This window comes from Pseudorca crassidens, chromosome 2 (genome assembly GCF_039906515.1).
Source record: "Pseudorca crassidens isolate mPseCra1 chromosome 2, mPseCra1.hap1, whole genome shotgun sequence".
Lineage (NCBI taxonomy): Eukaryota > Metazoa > Chordata > Mammalia > Artiodactyla > Delphinidae > Pseudorca > Pseudorca crassidens.
The window spans coordinates 86,429,337-86,451,166 of record NC_090297.1 but is presented as its reverse complement, the minus strand read 5'-3'; the positions used below and the strand labels follow the sequence as shown (position 1 = coordinate 86,451,166).

The following is a 21,830-nucleotide window of genomic DNA, read 5'->3' as shown; positions in this document are numbered from 1 at the left end:
CCCACATAGAAAAGGGGCTGGTATCAATATGCACAGTAGATTTTCTTATTGCTTCATTATGCCTATGACCCTATGATGATACTTCACGCTACTCCATACTTCAACTTCCCTACTGCAGTTTCTCCTAGTTGGTCACGTGGTGAATCTGCATTTTCCATAAATGTCCCAGGTGATATTTATGTAGCATATAGTTGAGAACCACTGCTAAAATGTGTTTGAAATTGTTGGGCAAGTGTTGTAAATATATATATATATATATATATAGCATCCTCCAGAGACCATATGCTTTGATTTTGAAGAACTACACCGCGTTGGTCAGGTATGACACGGGGTCAGGCAGGACCCCGTGTATTGGCAGCACAGTGTATTGCCAAGACTGTTGATTTTGGATGAAGCAGACTTGAGTTGGACTCTTGTCCACTTCTTTCTGGACTGTGTGTTTAAGAACAATAATTTTACTTCTTTGATCCTCAGTTTTCTGCTCTGTAAAATGGTGGTAGTCACTCCCTCGTAAATTTACTGAGGGGATTAAATAGGCTTAGAAATACAAGTGCCCAGCTTTCTTTCTTCCATCTCTTTATTGATCTTATATTCATTTCCTCACCCAGTCTCCATTCCAGAGAGGCAATCTCAAATACCTTTAAAACCAGGCCCGTGTGTAATATAAATGAGCTATGCAGTCAGGGTATACCAATAGAAAATTATAGAGACTGTGGTGAACTGGAGAAATGTACACCCTACTAAAGACATTTTTATATACATAAAAAAAAATCACTGTGGGCCAAACAAAACCTACCTGCTCATCAAATCAGACATGACAGTTTGTATCCCTTGCCTTAAACTGGTAAATTCAGATCACTTTTTATAAACCAAATGACTTTGATGGTAATGCCTGTTCTTAATCATCTTGATACATATCCTTACTTCCCTGAACTAAGTAGCTAAATTCAGTAACCATGGATTTTATTCCCTTCTCCTGGCTTCCTCTTCAGGTATACTGTAGAATAGGACCCAGTTAGCATGAGAACACTGCTTTCTTTATATATAGGTTTTTTCAAGCTTTATTGAGGTATAATTGACAAAAATGTATATATATATTTGGTGTACAATGTGACGATTTGATGTATGTATACACTTTGAAATGATTATCACAATCAAGCTAATTAACACATCCATCTCCTCACATACTTACCTTTTTTGATGTGTGTGGTAAGAACACTTAAGATCCACACTTTTAGCAACTTTCTTGTATACAGTGATTAACCACAGTCACCATGTTGTACATCAGATCCCCAGAACTTATTCCTCTTATAATTGAAACTTCATACCCTTTGACCAATATCTCCCCCTTTCCTCTCCCCCCTTGCCCCTGGTAGTCATCATTCTCATCTCTCCTATAAATTTGACTTTTTTAGATTCCACATAAAAGTGAGATCATACAGTATTTGTCTTTCTGTGTCTCACTTATTTCCTTAGCATAATGTCTTCCAGGTTCTTCCATGTTATTACAAGTGTCAGAAATTCCTTCTTTTTTATGGCTGAATAATATTCCTGTGTGTGTGTGTGTGTGTGTGTGTGCATGTGTATGTGCGTGTGCATGTGTGTTGCATTTTCTTTATCCATTTATTCACTGACAAACACTTAAGTTGTTTCCATATCTTGACTATTGTGAATAATGCTGCGATGAACATGGGAGTGCAAATCTCTCTTCAAGATACTGATTTTATTTCCTTTGGATATATATCCAGAAGTGGGAGTGCTGGTTTTGAGAACTCTTATTCCTTCACTCTGCTCAAACTTCCTGCCAGCTTGAGGGTAGAGAATAGAGGAGACATGATAAAAGATTAGGACATGTCACATCATCCCTCTATCCTAATCTAGGAGAATTCATTTCATTGTTTACCAGAATCCAAAGCAAAGGGCCTATTGGAGGAAACCTCATCTCCACAGAGAAGTAGAAAGAAAATGATTATTTGAGTTTTATACCCAGCTTCACAACTTAGCAGCTTCACAATCTACATTCAACTACTTATTTTCTCTGATCTTAAATTCCTATTCCTGAAAAACAGGCATAATAATTCCTCTTGTTACTGTTTTAGGTATTATACATTATAATATATATAAACCTCTTTGTACCACAAAAACGCTCATCTCTGCCTTTTGAAGTTTTTCTTGGTATTTAGCTGATGTATTTACACTTCAGGTTAACTGAGCCAGTTCTAACCAAGCTGGCAAATCCATCATCAATTTTTTTCCTTAAATAAAAGGCTGGGTGGGTTGGTGGTATCCAGTGCTAGATCTGAGCATAGATGTGTAATACTTCAGTTGCAGTTTCTTGGCATAGAGTCTAGGGCCAAGAGAAAGCACCCTCTAGGAATTCTGAGTCAGTCATGAAATAGACAAGCTGGAGCTAAGAAACCGAATCTAAATTAAGGCAAGGCAAAGGAGCAAAATCAAGGGACAAAGCCAAGTTCTAGTAGCACAAAGAGTGGGTGTATGGAAAGTTAGGGCAGATATAAAAACAGCAAAGTTAGAGAAATACTCTGGATAAATAGGAGCAGTTTTTTATAGGAATCTTGAGGTGAAGGTAGGGTTCATATATCTAGGAAAACAGCCTGGGAGTAAGGTCAGACATGGCTAACTTCTACTCTAATTAGTATATAATTCTGGTCCAGAGTCCTATTTATGGTTGCAGCCCAGAGACCAGCTAGCCAGCTTTCTTGTACATCCACCTGTTGTCCGATTCTGGCCCCAAGCTCAGACCAGATAACTATCTAACTGGAATATCTCAAGCTTCCTGACATCCATTGTTAATTTGTATTTGCTTCTGTGGATTCCTGCTGACCACACTGGTGAGCATCTTCCTCAATGGATCTGACTTTTAAGAAATCTTGACTTGATCCTCCTTCTGACCATGGGTTATTGTCCCAGGCACTTTGCACTGCTTCCAGCCCTATCTCTTTCAGTTTAACACCTGTTATTTAAGATGGAAGTGTTAATTGCTCTTTTTACATATTACTGTTCCTCACCTGGGTCAACAAATGCCTTTAAGTGGTTTGATTAACCTAGCCTAAGCCATCTCTTGATATTTGGATTTCTTAATTGTAATATCTTTCCCATATTCCCAAACTGCCCCATAAATTACCTCTTTCTCCTTTCCCTTGAGTAACTGAGAATATAAAAGGGAATTCAGGGGCTTCCCTGGTGGTGCAGTGGTTGAGAATCTGCCTGCTAATGCTGGGGACACGGGTTCAAGCCCTGGTCTGGGAAGATCCCACATGCCGCGAAGCAACTAGGCCCGTGAGCCACAACTACTGAGCCTGCGCGTCTGGAGCCTGTGCTCCGCAATAAGAGAGGCCACGATAGTGAGAGGCCCGTGCACCGCGATGAAGAGTGGACCCCGCTTGCCACAACTAGAGAAAGCCCTCGCACAGAAACGAAGATGCAACACAGCAAGAATAAATAAATACATTAAGAAACTCCTACCCCCAACATCTAAAAAAAAAAAAAAAAGGGAATTCAATGAAACTTATGGAGGCCTCATTCTGTCTTCTAATCCTAATTCTTTAATTCTGGGCTACATTTAGAAGTTGAGGATCCAATCTGACTAAATTTTCAAATGAACTTTTCTGCATATTTTGAAACATGTCAATAAGATTAAACATGGCTTAAATAAATATAATTCCCCCCCAAACCTGTGCTAATTATACTACTCTGGCTCTTCGTCCCTGAAATACAAGATACAACCCAATTTTAGAAGAGCAACCACAAATGTATACAGCAGTTAATGCATACTATTTATTATTTGATTAATATTAAAAAATTACACAGTATTGCATACGGCTATAATACAAATCATAGCTTATTAGAAAACATGGAGGAAGGAAGATCTAGAGTTAGCATTCATAAGAATTTTATAAGAACTCAAGGTTCCAAATTTAAGATAAATTAGGGAGAAATAATTTGGATTTCAAAAAATTGATGTGATTTATGACAGAATTCAGCAGAGTTCTTTAAAACAGTAAACAGAATGTAAAATATGGTTTTGATTTCCAAACATCAATATGTATTTTTTCAGCAATACAACAATGGTTTAAATAGCCTAATACACTAAAAACATTACATAACTATGAATAGAACTCCTTGAATATCAGATACACAGTGAAAATTCAAATTTATCATTAAATTACATCAACTTTTCAGTCAGACTGTATTATCTACTTTCAGAACAGAGACAATTACAGTAAGTTCCCTACATACGAACGAGTTCCGTTCTGAGAGTGCATTCGTTAAGTCCAATTTGTTTGTTAAGTCCAACAGTTAGCCTAGGTACCCAACTAACACAATTGTCTATATAGTACTGTATTGTCATAAGTTTATAATACTTTTCCCACAAATAATACATAAAAAACAAACAAACACAAAAAGTAAAGAAAACGTTTTAAATCTTACAGTACAGTACCCTGAAAAGTGAAGTAGTACAGTGGGCTGGCATTGAGTGAACAGGCAACAAGCGTTACTGACTGGAGGAGGGAGAGGAGATGGGAGATGGTAAAGCCAAAGCATCATCAGCAATAGGGGACAGAGGTCAAGCTGCAATTTCACTAATGCCTGACATTGATGGAAAGCACATTCGCATCTTTGAAAGTTCTCAACTTGAAGGTTCGTATGTAGGGGACTTACTGTACCTGATTTACTCCCCTACAGTTGTCTCTTAATTCTTTATAATAGGTGAAAAAAATGCATGCACACAGAATTTTGTTTTGTTTGGTTTGCATTCAAGTTCATGGCTAAGGTTTTGCTAGAAGATTATCTCTTGTAGTAGGAAAAACATGAAAACAAATAAAAACATCTAGAGACATACATCTTAAAGAAATAGAATTTATGACAGTATATTTTAACTTTATTATGTGTATTTGTATATAATATAAATATCTAAATTCTGATCTGGTTATAATATAATTAAATCACTTTGCTGTGTTTTTTGGTTATTTATATGAACAAAAAATGTGAAAAATAAATCTTACCCACAAAAAATAACAATAGTTTAGAGCTTCATCTAAATACATTTATTAAAAGAAGAAATGTTCATAATCTGAGAAAGAACATTTGTGGTAATACCAAAATGATCAAAATGTTAAATCAAGGCTGTGATTGATATAAATTTGCCTTCAGTAAATAAATCATAAACAATTTATCTTCTCATTATTGTATTGTTGCTTTGTTATATAAATATAGGTGAAATCTCTGGACAGAAATTATAAAAAGGGGCCTTATTTTAAGATGGATGCTAAAATGTGGATTATGCTTTGCAACAATAACATTGTGGAAATTAATTGGGATCAACATCTTTTTCCAGCCTGTGAAGCAAGTTTGAAAATATTTTATTTTGGGAGGGGGGTTTTTAAGTGGTGATTCAAGAGGGTATAACTATTCATGCAAAAACAAGATTTGAATCAGTGACTATAATTACATTTGGTGTATTTATGTATTATTTATGTTTATTTGGGCTTCATCATGTATAGGTTTTGTGTACTAATTACTTATGTTTTTTGTACGTTTTGTTAGTTTTAGAAATGCTTGTTTTTAATTAAATAGCCCTATTTGATTCACCAAAAGCAACTTGTACTTGAAGATCTAATATAGTCTTATCATTGGTAGTGAATGATCTTCACTGTCCTGTTTTTAAAAGTATGACATTGGAGGGTTTAAGAAGGTAGAAAAGAAGAACCTGAACTCACCTCTTCCCATGGACATAACAGATCTACAGCTACATATGGAATAATTTCCTCTGAAAATTGGATAAATAGAGTCTCCACAACAAAGGACAGCATTGAGACAGAGAGGAGAAACAGAGATATGAGCTCACGAAGGGAAAAACCACACCTCAGCCAGTGATCCACAATTGGGGAGGCTCACAAAGGTAGGGTTATTTTGCTGAAGAGTGAGGCATTTGAGTTCCACATCAGGCACCCCAACCATTGGATCATGCACAGGAGAAACGAGCCCCCCTCCAAACACCTGGTTTTGAAAACCACCAGAGAACATGTAGAACTATAGGGAATGGAAAACCCACTCTTAAAGGTCTCATGCATCAACTTACTTGACCTGAAAAGAAGCACAAAAACACCAGACTGAAAAGCAGATGGACTATAGGTGGAGGGGACCCACTTACTAACCCTGAAGCATCTGCTGGAGAGGCAGGAACCAGTTGGGATGCTCTCTGGGGACATAGACACTGGTGGGAGTCATTTTATCAATCTCAGACTACCTTGCTAATGCCAGCTCTGATGGGATCCATTTTGGAAATCTCAATCTAACTTGTTAGCATCAGTGGCCATCCCCTGCTGAGAGCCCTGCCCACCCCAGCCACAGCTAGCCAGGTGACAATCCCACCCACTAGCATCCAGCGGCTGTGGTGGCTGCCCCCCAGGCATTCCAGGGGCTAGTCCTACCCACCAGCACATTGCAGCAGCAGCTGCAGCCCTGCCATGACAGGCTGATATTCTGGATGAGCATAGATGCAAAAATCCTCAACAAAATATCAGCAAACCAAATCCAACAATACATTAAAAGGATCACATAACATTATCAAGTGGTATTTATTCCAGGGATGCAAGGATGGTTCAACATCTGCAAATCAATCAATGTGATACATCACATTAACGAAATGAAAGATAAAAATCACGTGATCACCTCAATAGGTGCAGAGAAGACATCTGAAAAAATTCAACATTCATTTATGATAAAAAAAATCTCTCAATAAGTGGGCATAAAGGGAATGTACCTCAATATAATAAAAGCCATATATACAAAACCCACAGCTAAATTCATACTCAATGGTGAAAAGCTGAAAGCTTTTCCTCTAAGATCAGGAATAAGGCAAGTTGACTCACTCTCACCACTTTTATTCAACATTGTATTGGAAGTCCTAGACAGAGCAATTATGCAAGAAAAAGAAATAAAAGGAATCCAAATTGGAAAGAAAGAAGTAAAACTGTTTCTAGTTGCAGATGGCATAATACTACATAGAGAAAACCCTAAAGACTCCAACAAAAAACTGCTAGAACTAATAAATGAATTCAGTGAAGCTGGAGGAAACAAAATTGATATACAGAAATCTATGGAATTTCTATACACTAATAACAAACTATCAGAAATAAAAATTAAGAAAACAGTCCCATTTGTTACAATTGCATCAAAAAGAATAAAATGCTTAGGAATAAATGTAACCAAGAAGGCAAAAGAGCTGTACACTGAAAACCATGACACTAATAAAAGAAATTGAGGAAGACACAAAAAAATAGAAAGGAATTCCGTGTTCATGGATTGGAAGAATTAATATTGTTAAAATGTTCATACTATCCAAATCAATCTACAGATTTAATACAATCCCTATTGAAATTCCAATGCCATATTTCCTGGAAAAAGAACAAATAATTCTAAAATTTGTATGGAGCCACAAAACGCCCTGAATAGCAAAACCAATCTTGAGAAAAAAGAACAAAACTGGAGGTATCAAACTCTCTGATTTAAAACCATATTACAAAGCTATAGTAATCAAAACAGTATGATACTGGCACAAAAAAGGCACATAGATCAATGGAACAGAATTGAGAGTCCAGAAATAAGCCAACATATATATAGACAATCTGTGACAGAGGAGCAAAGAACATACAATGGAGAAAGGACAGTCTCTTTAATAAATTATGTTGGGAAAACTATACAGTCTCATGCAAAAGAATGAAACTGGACCATTCTCTCACACCATACACAAAGATTAACTCAAAATGGATGAAAGAACTGATTACAAGACTTAAAATCTTAAAATTACTAGAAGGAAACATAGACAAACTCATCAACAGTGGACTTAGCAATGTTTTGTAGATCTGAGTCAAAGGCAAGGGAAAGAAAAGCAAAAATAATAAAAGGAGATTACACCATACCAAGAAAGCTTCTACACAGTAAAGGAAACCTTCATCAAAAAGAAAAGACAACATACTGAATAGGAGAAGATATTTGCAAATGATATATCTGATAAGGGGTTAATATCCAAAATATATTAAAAAACTCATACAACTCAATAACAAAAGACGAAGCAACCTGATTTAAAAAATGAACAGAGTATCTGAAAAGATATTTTTCCAGAGAAGACATACAGATGGCCCATAGGCACATGAAAAGTTTTCAACATCACTAATTATCAGGGAAATATAAATCAAAAGCACAATGAGATATTACCTCACACCTGTTAGACTGGTTCTTATCAAAAAGACAAGGAATAACAAATGTTGGAGAGGATATGGAGAAAAGGGAACCCTCATACACTGTGGGTGGGACTGTAAATTGGTGTAGCCACTATGAAAACCAGTATGGAGATTCCTCAAAAAATTAAGAATCAAACTACCATGTGATCTAGTTGTTTCACTTCTGGGCATTTATCCAAAGAACATGAAAACACTAATTTGAAAAGATATATGCACCCCTTTGTTCAGTATAGCATTATTTATGATAGCCAAGATATGGAAACAACTTAAGTGTTTATCAATGGATGAATGTATAAAGAAGTTGTGGTATGTATATAAAATGGAATACTATTCAGCCATAAAAAAGAATGAAATCCTTCCATTTGCAACAACATAATGCCCTCAACATGACCTTGAGGGCATTATGCTAAGTGAAATAAGTCAGACAGAGAAATATAAATACTGTATGATTTTACTCATGTGTGGAATCTAAAAAAAAAAAAGGAACAAACAAATTAAAATAAAACAAACTCTTAGATACAGAGAACAGATTAGTGGTTACCAGAGGGGAAGGGGATTGGGGGTGGGTGAAATGGGTAAAGGGGGCCAACTGTATGGTGATGGATGGTATCTAGACTTGTGGTGGAGATCACTCTGTAGTGTATGGAGATGTTGAACTATAATGCCGGACACCTGAGACTTATATAATAAAATAAATAAATAAATAAATAAAAGTATGATGCTATGTGAGGCACTCTAGATAATTTTGGAGTCTCTCAGTCTTTTTGCTTGCTGGAAATATGTAGTCAGATAGGTATGAGAGTTCTTTATATACTTTGTATTTCAGGACAAGCTTTCTTCTAAGCAAACCCAGGATTATGCTTCTTCACATTTATGCAACAGATCTCTGAGAGAGATGATATTTTCATATTCATTATACAGGTGATTAGCTGGAGCTCAGGGAGGTTAAGTATTTCATATAGTTAGCAAATTGCAGAGCCTGGGCTTGGATTTAGATCTTCCATAATGAACTTCATTCTCTTTCTTCTCTATTCTTTTTTTTTTTTTGCAGTACACGGGCCTCTCACTGCTGTGGCCTGTTGCGGAGCACGGGCTCCAGACGTGCAGGCGCAGCGGCCATGGCTCATGGGCCTAGCCACTCCACGTCATGTGGGATCCTCCCGGACCGGGGCATGAACCCGTGTCCCCTGCATCGGCAGGCGGACTCTCAACCACTGCGCCACCAGGGAAGCCCTCTTCTCTATTCTATGTTGAATATCTATTGACTCCTCCATTGCCCCAGTGAGAGTTTTGCTGTGAGTCATACATGTGAATTTATTTGTGTCATGTATTACTTGGACCAATCAATATACTGAGTGAATCCATTTTGATGGGGAATGAATGGCAGAGAGCATACCTACTGCTAAACTCACTCATCAATATGTCTCAGTGTATATGTTGATAAATATTTATACAAATAAAATTTCAAAATCATATAATGTTTTGAAAATACTAGAAGAGCTTTCTATTTAATTCAGTGAACATTTCTAGAGTACCTAATATGTGGTAGAGATACTGAAATGATTATATTTCTTATATGTCTTTTAAAGAAAACTCTACAGTAAAAAGAAAATACATGAATGATCAATAAGCACATAAAATGCATATTAAACTTCACACTTGTTGGAATTGCTAGAATTGACTACTAGAAACATTGATGAGATTATGGATCAATGTGAACTCTCATATATCCAACCACTTTAGAAAACTATTTGTTTTCTTTGAAAGTTAAACACATACCTACCCTCTGAGGCAGGAATTCTACTCCTAAGTTTTTACCTAAGAAAAATAAAAACATATGTTAGCAAGAAGATTTGTATAAGAATGTTTTCAAAAGTTCTCATCACAAGTTAAAAAAAAAAAAAGGTAACTATGTGTGGTGGTGAATGTCAGCTAAACTTATGCAGTAATCATTTCACAGTACAGACATATATCAAATCATTATTTCATACACCTAAAATGAATACAACATTATATGTTGATTATCTCTTAATAAAAAAAAATAAAATCACTTTAACAACTTTGTTTTTAATAAATCAAACCAGGAAACAATTCAAGTGTCCATCAATAGGAGATATATTCATACAGTGGAATACTACACAACAATAAAAAAGAAAGAAATACTGATAACACTCAGTAATATTAACAAATCTCATAAAACTAAAGAACTGAAGAAGCCAGATATGAAAGAGTGCATACTATATGATTTCAATACATTAAGGTTAAAACAGACAACGTATGGGGATAGAAACCAGAACAGTGATTGCCTATGGTAGGGTGAGGGTAAAATGACTCTAAAGGGGCATGGGAAAACTTTTTGGGATGATGGAAATGGCCTATATCTTGATTTGTGTGTTGGCTACATGGATATATACTTTTGTCAAAACTCATCAATTTGGTCACTTAAGATCTGCGTGTTTTCCTGTTTATAAATTATACCTCAATTTTTAAAAAGTAATCTTCTGGTAAATCCCTTTGTAAAGAAAACAACCTGTTTATAAGCAACTTCCACCTTTTTTTTGTATATTAATAATTAATTTTGAAATTTAATGTTTGCTTAAAGTCAGGGGTACCAACCAGACCTAACAGGTATGAATTTTCAATCTATCCCTCTATACAAGTTCAGCTTCAGAATAGATTTTACTCATTCATTTATATATTCATTCATGCATTTATTTTGAGATTTGAGAAATAACCAATCCTCACCTGGGGACTACCATTTTCTAGCAAATTGATAATAACATGTGTAAAAGACGAGGATAGGCTATCAGCTATGATTTCTAACAATTGCTTCAAGACATTAAACAGTTATTTGCCAACTCTTTTCAGGCATAAATATGAATGGACCCTAGGCCTTTGTGTTTAAGTGCTGCTATGGAAATGGATTGCTTTTGACAAGCACACAGCTCCCAAGCACTATGCGACATATAGCCTCAGTCATCCAGAGGGGCCAAGAGCGCTTCCCTGCTTGGCTTCCCAGCCTACCTTGCAGGCGACTTAAGAGGGCCTCACCCACAATGTTTGTGGAATGCGTTGTGCTAGTTTCCAGGAACATTCAATCTGTGGCCTCTGTGCAGAGCCTGCCAAAAGCACTGCAATTGGTTGTACCAACTGTGTTGGTGTTTTATGGCTCTGTTCATCTTTAATGATCTGCAGCCTCTCTCACCAGGCAAGCTTCTGAATCTTGGCTCCTTCCCAACTGCACTATTGATCTGAAATTTGGCCAGCAAGCAAAATCCTTTTGTTTGTTTTTGGGATTATTTTTATTATCTGGCTCCAGACAGGGAGTACAGAACCCGGTGGAGACCTCACAGAAATTAGGACATCCACTTCTTTGGTAGCGCTCCTGAGGGTCTAAGACCAGTCCTTCGGTGCTATAAAAGAACCCTGTTCAAAGCTGTAAAGAGAATTCACATTAGCATTGTACTGATGGCAACAAGAGCTTGTCAGGCCCCCATCTGTCAGAACAGAAGGTATTCAGCAGTTCAGAGAGTCAGGGCTCTGAGGCACCTCTTTCTAGTATCTTTCCAGAGTGATCTAATGCAAGACAGCAGACACAAGTTTACAGAATACTAGTTTTGCATATAGGAAGAGACATATCTTTCTATACATTAACATTTCAGGGCTGAGAAGCAGCTCAAGTCTTAATTTATTCAAGCTCAAACTGGAGTTTTAAATTCCTCTAAACCAGTGTTTCCAAAACTGGGTACCCTAGGTAACCTAGTAACTCTAAATGACAAAAGTGATTCTAGGAGTTTTGTGTTCAATTATTTTGGGGAGAAACTAAATATCATATTCATTGCTTAAGGATATATAATTTGTATTAACACGTTTAAAAGCTGCAAAAAATCCTCTGGAAAAAAAAATCTGTTTTTCTTTCTTTAAACTAGCACCTCCCAAGTTTCTTGACCATGGGCCTCATTTAGCAGAGGTTTTGCAAAATGCATCTAAAATTTGAATGTAAGAACTTCCCATGGAAAACTTTTCAGAAGAGATATTGAGTGAAATATACATTAAGGTAATAATGGTTAATGTCAGGCATATTTTGATGGTACAGAATATGTGAACACGTGTGTGTGTGTTTGCATGTGTGTGTGTGTGTGTGTGTGTGAGTGTTAGAGAGGGTTAGCTATCCAAAAAATCAATTATTCTCTTCTATAGTTATAGAGTCATATCTAGGAAGCAGCTGCCCAGCTAAGGACTACATTTTCTAGCTTCTCTTATAGTTGGATATGGCCCTATGATTAATATTTGCCAACAGCATCTGAGCAGAATTGAGATCTAAAACTTCTGGCTGAGGCTTCTCCCGCAAAATACGGATGACCCCAAGTCCTCTGGGGACACAATATAAAAGTTTGACCCCTAAATCAACGTCTAGAGGACAGCCGCTTTATAAACAGGAATAAAAACCTGTACTATTATATGAATGAGAAATAAACATCTATTATATTGAGAAATGTCTTAGGATCTATTTGTTACAATACTTTTTAGCCTAATCTCATTAATACTATATTGGGTGAGGGGATGTGAGCAATAACATTTGTAAAGATATTGGAAAAGAATGAAGAGAATGACTAAAGAGCATCAAACACTTGAAGGAGATAAGCAGTAAGTATCTCCAGAGAGAAGAGCCAGGGACTGATGGTTCTAAAATTTAGTTTTACTTTTTTCACTCTATCTAAGTAATTTATAGCAGCAGCATTGGAGACAAATAAACCCAGTTTCAGTGTTTGGCTTGGACAGTTACTAATGTGTCTTTTCCTTGGCCAAGTCTCTGTTGCCACGTGACAAAAAAAATGGACAATGATTTCAATTTGCAAAATTATTTTGAAAATTAAATGGGAAGGTATATGCAGTGTTTAACACAGTATCTACCCAGAAGCACACATGTAAAGTCATTAAAGTCATTAAGCCTAGTCACTAATATTTTATGAGTCTTCCTTCTGGTCTTATACTGTGATTTCAATTCCCTACCTCTTTTGAAATTAGGAGCTGTCATGTGACCTAGGCAAAAGTTTTAAGAGCCAGTACACAATTTTCATGTCTCCCTTTTCCTACCTTAGCAATTATGAAACATGAAATGGATCGCATTTGACCTGGTACTTGGAAGAGGACAACCAGAGCACAGTCCCCAGCTGATGTGCACTGGACGTGTAGCATGAGTGGAAAATGAACCATTTTGGTTCTAAACCACTGTAGCCTAATGTGGTCATTACTGAATGATTCAGAAATTGGTACCACCATTAGAGTTCTGCCACAACATGAACCTGAATTGCACTTACATACATAGAATTTGCTTACTGTTCAGTTGACAGTAAAGAAACTAGTATTGCAGGCTGGAAAGCTGGTGACCTACATTATGAACTCACAAAATGTTTGTTCAACCTGTTGCCTGCAATAATTTGGAAGGCAAACAAGTACCTAATGAACTTGGAATTCTAGGAGAAGAGATTGTAAAACAAAATGCCAGCATGTGTTAGAGTTAATCTTGGTTGCATTTGACAAGGCATTACCAAAAATGAGAGAAGCATAACAAAGCACTGGCTAGTTCACAAGCAGAAGTGAAGGGGGTTAGAGTCCAGACTTTAGCATTTTCATAGCGTTAGAAAGATATGTGCTTTTCAACCCCAGTGGAAACAGATGAAACTGAAGAAGCTTTTGAGCAATAAAGACCGATTAACACTAAGCCTGTGAGGAGGATCAAATCAAGAATACGGCTCTCACACCCATTTTTAAAACCCATGAATTAAGTTAATCTCAGAACAAAGACCCAATTACAATACTGGCAACCAGTAAATCCTTTTAATTGGAGAAAGAACATTGATTAGAGAAAAGAGATTAAAAGTCACTATGTGTTTAAAGAGAGTAAGACATATGGTGGGGGGGATATGGAGAAAGCAAAAAAATATATACAGAAATAATGAAAATTATGTTAAAAATAAAACAATAGATGTGTTGATTTGAATATACATCTGAACATAATATAGGTAAGAAACAATTTTTTTGAGAAATTCATACCATCAAAAAGACAGTCTCTAGTAAAAGAGAATCTGACATATGTTGACCACTGACTTTCCAACCCCCCAAGGTATAATTTTTAACACCTATTTCAGAGGTGACCAAAAGGGATAACAGAGAAGGCAAAACATGGAAGGCAGAGTCAGATTCCACAGGCAACACTGAGCATTATCTAAGCATCCTAGCCTTTGAGCCTGATGTCTTGACTGGATGGGAGACATATATTGACTGAAGTGAGCATTTGTACTCAGTAGTAATTACAAGGATTGTGGTAGTCATTAGGACTATTCATGATTATTCGATTTCTCCTCCATTTGGACATATGGTAAGTTAAAATATTTCTGATCTCTTTGACATGAGGGTGTCCACATGATTTCCTTTGCAAATAAAATGGGAGTGGACATGACTCACAGTGTCAATTCCAACTGGAAACAGAGAACTTAGAAAAATATGTCATATTTCTTTTTCCTTCTTGGCAATAATGGTAACACAGAGATAGAACCTGCTTTAGCTTGGGTCCTTATATGAGGCTGACCTAGAAACTTTCCAAGTACATGAAGACTGAAAAGCAAATCACTGAAAAGTAATTTTAAGTCAGTGAGATTTTGAAGTTGTTTATTACTGCAGCATAGTCTAGCCAATCTTTTTTTTTTTTTTTTTTTGAAGTAGAAAAGAATAGCTTTATTTCTTTGTCAGGCAAAGGGGGACACAGCAGGCTCCTGCCTCAAAAAGCCTTGTGTCCCAAACCCAGAGGATTAATCTAGCCAATCTTGACTGAGAGAAACTCAAGCCAGTTTTACAGGGATAGTTAGTTTTATATTAGGTTCAGTCAAAAAAACATGCAAAACTGATGTTTAGGAGCAGTGTTTTTCTAACCATAGATTGTGACTTGCTTATTAGTGGGCTGTGAAGTCAGTTTGGTGGGTTTAGGGTGCAGCTTTTATAGAACAGAAGGAAAATACACAGTAAGATTAAACATGTTCTGTGTGTGCGTGTGTGGGAGTGTGTGTAAAAGAGAACAGGAGAGAGGTCAATGTAAAGTGTATTTCTTAGTGTAACTCACTGTCAAAAAGTTTGAAAGCCAATGACTTGAAACCTAGTTAATTGGAACATTTGACTCATTGAATTTAGATATTTAAGGCTATCCCCAAAGGGTTTGTGATCTGGTGACATCAAAGGGCTCTATTCTCAAACATTTCCTGTTCAAACGTTTGTTCATAGAGTTAAATGAAGGGCTTATCGATACTTTATTGATATTTTATTGAGTTCAAATGAAATTGGTAAACCAATGTTGGTAATGTATGAAAAACTATGTCAAATACAGCTAGAGGGAATGATAAAGATTAGCATATATTGTCCTGATTTTCAAAACAGGATAACGTTAGTGACACCTATGAGCCAGTGAGCTTGATGTTGTGACAGAAAATATTATAAACTGATAAAATGGTATCTCTATAAAAATTTAAAGAAGTGACAGCATTAAATTTTGTGATTAAGTTATGCCAGATGAATACATTATTTTTAACAGTATTCCCAGATATTGGTTCAGAGTTATGTTAAAGATTGTGTCAAGATTTCAGAAACTCATTTGACAGAATTTCTTATAATATACTTGAAAAAAATGAAGAAATTTGGGCAGGGTGATTGTGCTATTGGATAGATTAATGATGTCTATCATGACTATTTATAAAGGATGTTGTTAATAAATTCATTTATCCTAAGGACGTGTTAAAGGCCTCTGCCCCCATATCTTTCCTACTCAAATATATCGTCATTGTCTTCAGTGAAAAGCTTATCTCATTTTGGGGTGACATAAACCTGAGTGGATAGTGAATAAAGTAGGAAAGTAGGTTAGCAGCTCAAAGTTAAGAATGTCCTCGAAAGGATAGAATTCTGAGTCAAACCTAAAAAATAAAACCTAATTAAGATAATTAAAAACAAACACTTAAGGTTTAAAGGCACAAACAAACCCAGAATAGACAAAATTATAGATACAAAGATGTGTTTCAAAGACAATAGCAAATAGTAAGAGAAAACCTTTACTTTGTGAAAGACACTTTTGTAACTATTTTACTTATATTTACTCATCACGATCACCCTGTGATGTAGGTATCATTTTTACCCCCAATTACTGATGGAAAAACTGAGGCACAGAAATTTTAAACAGCTGCCTAACATCACAGAGCTGACAAACCATATGTTTTTAATACTAGGGGTGTTTATTAGAGGATGCATACTAATACATCAAGAATATAATAAAATTTTTATGCATATAGTTGAGTTCAGACTACATGGTCTCAAGTATTTATAGGTCTGAGAGTTTAAGATTCTGTGAATTTCAAAAAAAAGGAGACAAATTGGTGTCATTTCTCTTTAGACAGAAACAACCAGGGACATGCTTATATTTGACCTGAGTAGTGTTTATTGGCTTGTTGCATTATTTACTCTTGGGGCATCTCAGTAAGAAGGTGTTAGAAATGACTTGTTTTAGGATTTGTCTGGGGTTAGGCATTTTGGGGGAGACTTTAAGGAAGTGGGGCTTTAGTCTGCATCAGATGCTAAGAAGAAGCAAAGGTAATTCTATGATTAGGTATCTTAATACTTCTTATCTAGAAGGTGAGAAAAATGGAGTGAAGCTACACTTTTGATTGGTGGTGAAGCAGTAGATACTCCTATTAGCCAGGATAGGGGAATATATGGTAATATAAAGTCTATTTTTGTGGTGGGGACAATATTTTGTTTTGTCTGTGTATATATATATGATTACACAGTTGCCTTGTTTTTGTCTTGATTTATCACAATCTCAGAGTGGTCTGATTCTGTTGCTCTGTAAAATTGTTTATGTTCAACCAGAGAAGAGAAGCTTAGCTGTGAGGGCTAGGGCTTTTCTTCCCCAGCTCCCATACTGCCTGCGGTAGCATGTCCTTCATGACTTCAGCTCCTACACGATACGCCTGTCTTGGTTCCAACTTCCACTGGTAACCTGTTCTCTAATAAAATTCTCAAGAGCAAAGGCTATGCTTTATTTACCTGTGTATTCCAAGGATAGAGCCTTGTGTCTTAGCGTAGGCATTATTATTATATTATAGACTATATAATATTATTATATATCTTATAGCATGTATGTTATAGAACATATTATGTATTAATATTTTATTATATATTTTATATTATATTCTTATATTAATATGCAGACGTGATATGAAGTTAATGCTTGCATTTTGTTAGCTTTCCATACTGAATTGAGTAGAGTGCTACTCCATTTAGGTGAAACCAATACAACTCTGACAGGCTGAAACATCTCATTGATTTCCAAAAACTTTAGACATTAGATAAGCCTGTACCTATAAGATTCTCGATGTCAAAATCAGATTACTTCACTAACACACCTGCAAAACTTGAATGAAGAAAGCATAGGGGCTTCCCTGGTGGCGCAGTGGTTGAGGGTCCACCTGCCGATGCAGGGCACACGGGTTCGTGCCCCGGTCCGGGAAGATCCCACATGCTGCGGAGCGTCTGGGCCCGTGAGCCATGGCCGCTGAGCCTGCGCTCCGCAACGGGAGAGGCCACAACAGTGAGAAGCCCGCGTACTGAAAAAAAAAAAAAAAAAAAAAAAGAAAGCATAGAAAGGGGCCGGGCAATTTAATGTGCAAATTGCATAATCAGACCTGTAGCAGCCCAGCTGGCATGTGAAAATCAGTGCTTTTAACTATGCCCACTTCATTTAATAAAGAATCCTCTTAGACTTTTCATGTTGGTTGCTCCCTCATTTTTATATGCATTGGAGTTTCCATGTAGTGTGATAGCTGTGAATGAAACTTCTCATGCTATGACCAAAATTTATTGCACATGCACGGAAGCCTCTTTATGTTTGTTTGTTAATAGTGTTCTCTTACTCTTTGGCAATCTAAAATATATATATATATATATATATATATACTAAAAGCACAGGCATTTTTCAATACCCCTGCAAAGGTGAGTAGTCAGAAACATCAATAATGGTATTTGAAAGTCCTCACAGGTTGGTTAGGTATTTGCCTGCAGTACCTATAGTTATAGTTATCTCAGTTGGTTAGTACCTAGTGTTAAGGAGACCAAGTATCTGGGTTTGATCCATTTTGAACTAGAAAGTTTTGTTGAGTTGTCTGAGATTAAAAACTCTGTCCTATTGCCAAAGGCTATGAAAGGCCTACCTGGTTGCCGATTATCCTATGGGTACTAGTGACAGGAGTCTGTCATTTCTGATGCTATAGTGCCTCTTGTCTTAGCTGGGGCACTAACTCAGCCCATTTTGCAGCTCTTGGACCTCCTGAATCTTTTTTGTCTCATCTTCCATTCAGTCCCTTCAATGGGCACAATAACCCCAGCCTCTGCTTCAGGGTCACCTGGCTTCTTCCCATAATATGCCCACTGGCTTTCAACTCAGAAGAGGCAGTGGCGACCTCTAAGTCCCATCCATACCACAGAGTCCAGGTCTGTCCAAAAACCTGAGCTGGAAATTCTTTCTCAGTAAGAAATCATTTCTGTATAATTTCTAACTTCACATCCATTTTTTTTTTAGGGAAATGAATTGATCTCAGAGATGAGCAGTTTAAGGAAAATGTGGTTTGTAGAGAAATTAAAATACATTTGACTAACATTTGCAAAATTACTATGATAGTCTCCTAACACATCTAGTCATTTATTAATCCCTTACTAAGTGTTCAGCACTGGACCCTTGACACAATTCTTACCTCATCTCTTTGTTTTTTTAAAACTTAGCAACAGGAAATATTGGATGGGGAAAATCAAGGTGCTGGTTTCCATACAGAAGTAGGGACAGGGGCTTTCATTCCAACAAACTATTCCTACTCTCATTTTGCTGACTTTAGCATTCCATCTAATACCCTGGTTTTTCAGCTTGTGATAACCACAAAGATACACAGGTGATCATTATACTCTAATACTATCATATTTTTCAAGAGGCATAATATTATTCATAACATCTAAAAGCACACTTTTTATTTGAAATAGACACAACATAGCTTCTTTTGCAGATGGTGACCTAGAATTTGTAAATATGTTCAGCCATGCTAAAGCAGTAATGAGTATATGGAGGGAGCCATCAAGGGTGTGGGAACATTTTCAGGACATCTGGGGCCCATCAGCATCAAATCATTTAACAGAGTGCAAACAATTTAACACTGAGAGCCTCTCAATTATCCACTTGCAAATAAATAAATGATAAAGTATAAATCTTTACACTGTAAGCAGTGAGTACACTTCTGGGTTGCCTCCTCCAATTTGGCATCATTAGTTGATGAATGTTCAAAAAATGCACAAAAAATTTAACATTTATCTGTGAAAAAGATAAATTACATATTTACATATATATTATAAATATGTCACAAATATAGACACCCTAAAAAACACTGAGGTAATGTAGTCAAACAGAAGTATAATATAGGTGATCCACCAGACAGGATAACCCATACTATTCTTTGATGAACACTTACATTATGTATCTGACTTGTATCTGGGGCCCTAATACTTGACTTTTTTATAGACTTTCTAGTATCATGAAAAGTGCTAGTATTTGGAAGCCAGACAGATCTTTTTTGGCTTACAGTTGCTAACTATGTGACTGTGATACTTTTTAAACCTCATTGTTCCCATCAAAAAATGGGAGCAATAATATTAATAATAATACAAAAAATGGGAGCAAGGAAGCTTGTGAGAATAAAAGAAAGGAATACAGCCAGCATTTACTATGTATTATTGTAATAGTAGCTGTTCCTGCTAATGTTATTATAATCATCACTTCAGCGCTTCATTAGTAGTACTTCATTTGACAGTATCAGTCTTTTGATATAAAGATCATGGTGCAAAGAAATCTCAGGCCCGTGAAACAGCATTTCTTGTGCAAAGTTGTATAGATATAATCTTTGTCACAGTCAGATGACAAATTCCAAACTCCAGTCAATGATGTTTCACTATATTATTTCTTATTCTTAAGGTGTACCTTGATATTCTCTTACTTTCTCCTCCTATGCTTCATTTCGTCTTGCAGCCATTCTCCTCTCCTTTCCATATACCACACTGTGAATACTGAGAAAACTTCTGCAAATCACTGTAGAACTTTTCTTACACGCAAACCATAAGTTCTGAAACAATATTCCCTTTAACCTCATGTAATAAAACCCAAACTATTTTAAACAATGTTTTAGTATTTTGATCATTCAAGGTTTTAAAAATAATGAATGATTTAAAAATTTCAGAAATATTAGTTAATTTTTAAATTAAACTTTTTATTTTAGAACAGTTTTAGATTTAAAGAATTACTGCAAAAATAGTGTGGAGGGCTCTCATATACTCCACACCCTTACACTTATATGGTACCTTTATGACAATTAATGAACCAATATTGGTAAATTGTTATTAACTAAAGTCAATACTTTATTTGGTTTCCCCAGGTTGTTCAAAAGTCCTTTTTTTCTGTTCAAGAACCCCATCCAAGACACCACATTTAGCAGTCATGTCTCCTTATGCAGCTCCTGGTATGACAGTTTCTCAGATTTTCCTTGTTTTTGATGACCTTGACAACTCTGAGGATTACCGGTTAGGTATTTTGTAAACTGTCCCTTAATTGGGATTTGTCTGATGTTTTTCTTGTGATTAGAGTAAGTAATGTGTTTATGATAGGAAGATCACAGAGGTGAAGTGCTAGTCTCAATCACATGACTTCAAAGGTACATAATATCAATTTGACTTATTGCTGTCTTCTTACAAGACGTGCTATTTGTCTTTTATTTTATACAATTTGAGTGTGATATGCCTCAATGAATTGTCTTTTCTTTTTTTGGTACTTTTTTTTGTGCGGTACGCGGGCCTCTCACTGTTGTGGCCTCTCCCGTTGCAGAGCACAGGCTCCGGACGCGCAGGCTCAGCGGCCATGGCTCATGGGCCCAGCCGCTCAGCGGCATGTGGGATCCTCCCAGACCGGGGCACGAACCTGTGTCCCCTGCGTCGTCAGGCGGACTCTCAACCACTGCGCCACCCGGGAAGCCCTTTTCGTACCTTTTAATGCTTCATAGTCTCTGAGCTCCCTAGATCTATGGTTTAGTGTCTTTCCTAAATTTTTAAAACTCATTATTACTCTATATTTCTTCTACTCCATTTCTCTTTCTTATTCTTTTAATATTACAATTACACATATGGTATATCTTTTAAAATTGTAAAAATTAATAAACAGAAATCTCATTTAAAATGGCATTGGGAGGACAGAAAGGAGAGCTGTCATGCCCTACCACTCAATTGCAGAACCAAAAGGAAGAAATGTATTTTAGCCTCTCCAACAGGAAGAAGGTTACTACTTTACTACCCAGCAGGAGGAAGAAAATATTTTTCCTTGCCTGGTAACAGCCCAGCCAATTAAAGACTGTCACAACTCAGCCTATGAAAAGTCGCTATACTACAAACTTCCAGTTTCCTCCAAAGGACTCTTTGTTTACATGAGTCACTCCCAAC

The 21,830-nt window shown here is 36.5% G+C and overlaps 1 long non-coding RNA gene across 1 annotated transcript in view; it reads right to left on the bottom strand.

The window, feature by feature from the left end:
* LOC137211006 (uncharacterized) overlaps positions 1-21,830 on the bottom strand; it is a 227,862-nt gene that overhangs the window by 17,028 nt on the left and 189,004 nt on the right. The gene's annotated exons all lie outside the window — the stretch shown is intronic.